The sequence below is a fragment of the Rhinolophus sinicus genome, chromosome 1 (assembly GCF_057876585.1).
Source record: "Rhinolophus sinicus isolate RSI-liver-muscle chromosome 1, RSI-T2T, whole genome shotgun sequence".
NCBI classification, from domain to species: domain Eukaryota; kingdom Metazoa; phylum Chordata; class Mammalia; order Chiroptera; family Rhinolophidae; genus Rhinolophus; species Rhinolophus sinicus.
Genome location: NC_142501.1, coordinates 185,384,903 through 185,392,340, shown reverse-complemented (window position 1 = coordinate 185,392,340; position 7,438 = coordinate 185,384,903). Strand labels below are relative to the sequence as shown.

Here is a 7,438-nt window from a genome sequence, read left to right as displayed (position 1 = left end):
TACCTGTCCTGTTTCTATATCAAAGGTCGCTGTGGCTTCTCACAGTGACATCAAATGCCTTGGCCCTGTACGTCTTCCTTTACAAACATGCACCACATGTCAGCTTCCTGCCCGACTTCTGGTAAATCATCCTTAAATTCCTGGCATTTACCTCATAGAGGGTTAAGCTTCCTCTCACAAACCAAGGGCTGCACACAGAGAGAGGCTACAAAGGAGGGTGTTGTTACTTATTTTATACCAATTGGGAGAAGAGTGCCAAGAGGAGAAAAATGCTGTGGTATAATTTTATAATCTTGATTCATAGATTTTACAGAGGTTTCTTACTCCATTTCACCCCCTCTCTTCCCCATGTCTTAACCATGTCTCCTCCCCACCTAAACCATGTCTAAAAATGTCCTTATTTAGATAAAACAGATTACGCTCCAGCACTGTGTTGAAACCAGGAACAAAAGGTTTGACCAGAGGTGGCACAGACAGGGGTTAGTGATGTTGAACCCTGCTTTCCCAGCCTTGGACCTAGAAGGGTTTGGGGGCAAAAAGTTTCCAGTGGGGCTGCTTTCATCCCTCCCATTAGCAGGACTGAAAAAGAACGTGAGGGAGGTGGAAAGGAGCGTCCCACTCATCCCTCTGCCCCAGCTACCTCTTTACGAGAACCGAGAAAAAGACAACAATCAGTGACTCTGAGAAGTCCTGGGAAATGGCAGCAGGGCACAGGAAACCTTTATTGTTGGAGAGCAGGAAGACACCAGCAACACAGGGTCAGGTTTAGCTAATATCTCTGTGGAAAACAAAGATTGGGGTCTTTGTGAGAGATACTGGGCTGGTCAGTTACATCTTGCAACCTCTTACTGATACAATTTTTCAGAGGTAGAATTCATGTAATGAAGAATTAATGTCTAGGGAAAAAACAACCAATAAGCTGCTGGAAGCTTTCATGCTATTACATTAGGATACACAGACAAGCTGATATAATGCATGTTTAGACAGTCCAGAATGCGGCAATATTAACAAATATTTATTTTGGGACCCAAAGTAGGTATGATCATTTATGTGAAGGGCATGCAGACCTAACCAGCCGTCTTCGTGTGCATTGCCATCCATGCTGTTTAAGGGTCAACTACCTCTTGAGAGTTAATCTGCTTTACTTACTAGAAAATGAAAATGTCTGTGGTCCCATTTGGGGTGGGGGTAAAAACATAATTGGTTAGCTTCAAGACAGATAGGCAGAAGGAAAAATGGCTTTTTCCTTACTTTTTAATCTGCTTTGATGACATGGTAACCAAATAACCAAGCTGTGCATATATACTTAAAATACACTGAATCAGAGTCTCTAGGGCGGGGCCAGGTCATCAGCACTTTTTCTAAAGCTCCTCGGATGATTGTGTTGTGCAGTCAGGGTTGGGAAACCACTTGTTTGAAGTCTCACCAATTTGAACTGGTATTAGTTAGGAGGAAACTTGGTCAGAAAGGGAACACTAGGAAAGGCAAACATGTAAATGAGCTATGAAATATAAAAGTGCCGCTTTATGAATTGCTTCATCGAATTAAAGACATGAAAAGAGCTTTGAGAGTTCAATTATTTCATTCATGCGCATCCAGATAGGAACATTTTCCAGGAATTGATATTCTGTTTGTAATGGCTTTCTGTGCAGAGTATCCAAGTATCTTTCTGTAATCCATTCCAAAACACTGCAATGGATGGAAAAGCAAGTAAACCAGGAATAAAAATGTTCTAGAAAGAGCCTATTTTTACAGAAAATCAACAATGGAAGTAAAAGCTTAAGTTAGGATTGCTTTGAGACTATGGACCATGGGTGCATGGTCATATATGGATATTGCAAACGAGACTGATTTCCCGAAACCAATTTATGAATGCTCTTAGAACTCCCTACCAAAATGTTTCTTCTTAGCTAATGCCAGAGAGGGTATTTTAGCCATTTCTCTGATCTCTTGTAAAGGTACTTGTCAGGCTAGGTTTATAGGTAATTTCCAGGCAATAACAGCAATAAGCTCTAACTTATGCATATTTCAAAGCTGTAATTATTGGAGGAGAAAATTAAAGGTAAACCTTTCACCTTCATTGAGATACAAGAGGATAGAAAAGCTTTATAAAAGGAAAGACCAAAAACAGTCATATAAATGTTGAGATTGAAAATATAAAGTCTGTTTTTTTAATTAAAGGAATTTGGGCATACATCATAGCAAGGACTATTTTCTTTTAACAGCTAGATAGGCAATCAAGTAGGCTGAGCTCCAAGTCTGATGGTCTTGCCCTTTGGTTCCTTTAGGGTGATTTCCTTTTGTTTTTCCTCACTGCACCCAGGAGACCAGTAGAAGTACTTAATTAAGGAAAGTGTGGGTGGCACTGTCTCAAGTCCTAAAGGTTGGATTACCTTCAGTTGATAACAGGTTGTCAATGTGTGAAATGGGGTTCTGAACTCATATGAGAAAGTGCTGAGAGCAAGGTAGAAAAGCAATCACTGAACAATGACAAATGGGATCCAATAGGAGATGCAAAACCAAATAGGAGGGAACAACTCCTTAGCTTTCCCACATTGTGAAATAGTAAGACTTTCCCAACTCAGTCTGCATTCAGCCTAGACTTTCCCCAGGGTCACACATGAGGATTTTCATGGGCCCTAGACACTTCTTTGTGAGTTCCTTCCTTTATATATTAAAAAAAAAATACTAAAAATTACATTTTATAGCTATGTTGGTATAAAGACAAATATATTAATATGTTAAAATATTGTCTTTAACCTAAAATTTTTTTCTTCTGTTTTTAAAAGTAATTAAAAGTTTTTGTCATAAAAGTTTTGTAGGCCTTTGGCACTGTGCCTACTGCCCAATGGAGAAGTCACCCCTGCCTGACTGGAGTGGGGTAAAAGAGGAGGGGACTGGCAGAATAAGAATAGCAGCAGGGGAACAAAGCTCCCCTGGGGCTTTCTAGGCCATGTGCAATGATAAGGATGTTGGAGTTTATTTTCATGAGTGAGATGGGATGTTCTCAAGGGTTATAGACAAAAAGGTGACATGATCTGACTTACATTTTAAAAGGATAGTTTTTGTTGTGGAGAATATACTATAGAAGATGAAGAAAATCAGAGAGACCTGTTGGGGCCTATTCTGATATTCTAGAAAAGAGATGATGTGGCTTGCCCGAAGGTGATGGTGGAGGTAGTAAGAAGTGATAGATTATGAATAGACATTAAAGGTAGAGAGAAAAAGGATTCACTAATGGACTGGATGTCGAATGTGATAGAGAAGATTCAAGATGACTCCAGGCTTTGCTTCAACAACTGGAAGAGTGAATTCGTCTTTTATTGAGATGGAGAATTACAGGGAAAATACATTTAGGGTGGAAAATCAAGAGTTCAGTTTGGGACCTGTGAAAGTTTAGATGTCTATTTGACATCTAAGAGAAGATGTCTGGAGTTTACATGAGTGGTTCAGGCTAGAGACAGAAATTTGGGAACATCTGCTTTCAGGTGGTATTTAAGGCCAAGGGAGAGGCTGAGATCAGAGAGGGAATGTCATGTAGATACAGTACAGGAGCGATCCAAGGACTAAAATCTCAGGTACTTCAATATTCAGAGGTTAGGAACATGAAGGGGAACCAGCGAAAGAGACTTGTTAGGAGTGGCCAGTAGAGTAAGACAAGATCCAAGAGAGATTGGTGTCCTGGAGACCTAATGCAGTCAGGTCTATATGAGCAGTTGCTTTCAAACTTGAACCATCTCTGACTGCCTAACATGCGTGAAATAATGGTAGACCCACAAGCTTCCTCCCTGAGGTGGAAGGAAGCTAAGTTTCCAAAGCCAAAAATATGACGGAAAATCAACTTAACGACCATTCCCTCACTTCCCTATTTAATTTGCCATAGATAAAGAAATTTAAATAATCTCTTTTGGTTCAGTTAAGACACAGATATCCCTGAGAGTGAAGAATAAGCCCAGGATGTAGATTTTTTTCTCAAGTGGGAGAGTCCTTTATATTGGCTGGTGAACTCTTCTGGTCACATTTGAAGAGATGTTTTCTCCCTTTAAGCTCTAGCAGGATTCTAGATGTTATAGAAGGAAATGATGAGAAGTATGTAACATGACCGTGGTGAGGAATCCACTAGTGAATCCTGCCATACAGTGGACGCGGTGGACACACAGACATGAGGGAGGAGCTCAGAAAAAGGAAAGCATGGCTCAGACCTAGAAAAGAAGAAAACAAATGCAATCAGAAAAAACAAAATGAAAGAAAAATAATAACCATTTTCTTTGCTCCAGATAAAACCTTACACAACCAACAAAAGTTACATTGAAATATGTCACAGATTTAGATAGACATTGACCGTAAGTCAGCATCAGCATCCAAGGCTGTAATTATAGGGTTTCAGAAGATTTTTTAAAGTACAGTAGAAGAAAGTCTTGGGTCACATTTTATACTGGGATATAGTCATTTTTAAAAGAGCTGTATGAGAAGGAAACACATTGCCATTATTAGAAGACGGGTGAGAGGCAGTGTCTGAAGTCTGAGTAACTTGGAAACAAAATCTTTTAAAAACTGCCTGCTTCTGAGACTACATTCTGACACCAGAATATAAAAACTTTATTCTGTTCAAAGGGGTTAAATTATAAGGAGACAAAGAGAAAGATAATAAGATTATGCCACACACACACACACACACGCACACGACTTGTATTCAACTTTTGTTATCAGTACATATTGAGTATTACAATTTTAGTAGTTCTTTTCTTTCTTAAAATGTGTATACATTTGTTAGCACCCCGTGTGTGTGTGTGTAAAATTTCTCTTTGTTTTTATTTTATTTTATATAATATATATAGCAGTATAAAGTAATATAATCACATTACAAAGCTTTGAAAACCTGTAAAAGAAAAAAAAAAATCACTACATCAAACCACCCCAAATAACTTCCATTTTGGACTATTTATTTTAAATCCTTTTTCCTAGGCAAATTTTAAAAATCTGTACAGTTATAATTATCAAATACATAAACTTTCATATCATAATTTTTCCACAGAGCATTAAGACATGAATTTTTAAACGTGGATAACTGCCTTTCTAAACTGGAAATCCCTTGCAGCAGGATCTCACCTAACCTTTGGGCTGCAACACTTTCATTGCTCCAAAAATTATTCTCCACCAGCTATGATGAGAGAGTCTATAGAAATCCATGTTAGTCATCTGCCCTACAATAAATTCTCTTTTTTCTTTGCAACCGAAATCCAATTTCTGTGCAGATGTTCACACGTCCTGTATTGGCGCTGATTCCCAATTCCAAAGTGAGTGGGTTTAGCTGATCCTGGAGGTCCATCCCTCTGGGTATGAGCATGAGGCTCAATTCTATCCAGTGAGATGTGTGGAGAAATCTGGGAACAGCTTATTATTTATTAAAAGAGTCATGAAGAAGAGATAGTCCTCTTCTTCCACTGGACATCATCATGCCTGCATGATAGAAAACTCTGGAAGTTATCTTGCAACCAGGAAGAGAATAAGCCAAAGACAAAGCAGAGATGCTTGAGTTGGCAGAAAAGACAGATGGAAGTAACCTAGACACCAACCGTGGTATCTGTACTCTACTTAACCTCCTACTTAAATACTCTTTATTGCTTAATTGGTAAGTTGAGGTTTGCTGTGACTGAAGCCAAAGGCATCTGCACTAACACTGAGCCACTGCCCTCCAGCTGTCCTCTCTCCCGGTTAGGAATTGGCTCCATTACTTGGGTTGCTCAGAGAGAAGGGCCCCGTGAGTGGTTGTCCTTGGCTCCTGATATTACCCAAGAGCTTGCCCTTTTGTAATTGCCACTCATTTTTCTCTGATCTACATCTTTTCCAATTCCCTTCATTTCAGGAAAGAAGCGCAAGGTATATTTAGGATCTGGTATGAAATCTTTACATTTGGTATTAATTTATTCAGTACATTTTCGGGGACTTGCTTCAGTCTTCTATTAGACATTGGAAGTACAAATAAAAATGAGGCATGATATCAGTCCTTAGATGGTCAATCAATATATATTGATTGCCAGTCCTGTGTCAGATGGGGTTATCACTGAGACCAGAGCCTGACAAGAAGAGGCAGACACGTCCCCCCAAAACCCAACTTCAATAGAATGTAGTCTGTGTTATAACAGTGGCATGAATAAAATATTCTGGGACTCAAAAATTGAGAGATGGCTCATTGCCAAAGAGTCAGGAACATTTTTACAAAGAAAATATTTGATTTTGGTGTGCTTTGGTGCAGCAATACTACTTGGATTGGAGACTGAATAAAAGTTTTCCTGTTGTAGAAGTGGAAGAGGAAAGGGCAACTTTGACAGAGAGCATAATATGAATAAACACAGAGAGTGATATTAAACATTTGGAAAACAGTGAAAAGTTCAGGAGGGCAGGAGATATTTGTGAGAAGAGTGTAGGTGAAGCTACAGAGATTGGAATCTGATTGCATATAATTTAGTGGACCAACCTAAGAATTTGGGGTTTTATGTTGTAAGGAAGTAAAACTGCACCAAAGAAACACGGGATATTGCATTAAATATGCAACTTGAAGGCATAACATTTACTTGAAGTCTTGTGATTTATCTGAATTCATGTGACTTTTGCAAGCCTGTTCCATAATATATCTATATTTGATAATATAGACTTAATATACTTTTTAAAAATCTTCAGGTAAAAGTGATAGCTGAGGAAGACATGTCCAGTTTATTCTGTTTTAGTTCTCCAGTGTGCTGCCACAATCTTTGGGGCATGTATCCTAGACTGAGCAGCACTCTGTAGGCAATGGAAGGCTAAAAACTGTTTGTAGGGAGCAGAGAAGGAATAGGGGTAGGTTTTCCATCCCCCCCGGCCCCACCCCCCAGGAAAGTGTCTCTGGCTTCAGAATGGTGCACGAACTGGGCAGGGACAGGGATAGAGAGAGACAGAGAGACTGGTGACATGTGAAAGGACAGGAAGCACTAAATGGAAACTTGGTGAAAAGTGGACTTTAAGCTAAAGGGAGTGTTAGTTGTTTGTCTCACCAGCATTCATTTCCCCTCCTCCCAGCAACAGTCTTGGCTTTAATATGTGGATCTATTCCTCTTCCATTTTCTGCTCACCTGCTCTGCATAGAGCTCCGTATCCAGCAGGAGTGGAGCACATGACTGCCCTGAGCCAATCACCACACTGCATTTTCCTGACCACAGAGATTCACTCAAGGGTAGTCATGTGACCCAAGTGGGTTCAATCAGAACCAACAACAGAAAGTATGTTAAGAATGCTGATAGAAAAACGTTTGCTCTTTCCTTCTGATTAAGAAACTAGAAAGATGCAGCCCCAGAAGCTGTTGGAAGCCTCATTATGATTACTAGGCCTCTGAGAAAGGAGTAAGAAACAGAGAAAGAAAGAAAAGAAAAAAGCTTCATTCAGTTTAGACAGCTCAGCTATG

General features: G+C 39.5%; 1 long non-coding RNA gene across 1 annotated transcript; it reads right to left on the bottom strand.

Annotated features, from left to right (window-relative positions):
- Positions 1-743: 743 nt before the first annotated feature.
- Positions 744-7,147, bottom strand: LOC109452755 (uncharacterized). Its single transcript, XR_002138187.3, has 3 exons — positions 7,032-7,147; positions 5,115-5,460; positions 744-4,202 (listed from the first exon to the last, which is right to left on the bottom strand). It is a non-coding gene; the product is annotated as an uncharacterized LOC109452755 (long non-coding RNA).
- Positions 7,148-7,438: the final 291 nt, after the last annotated feature.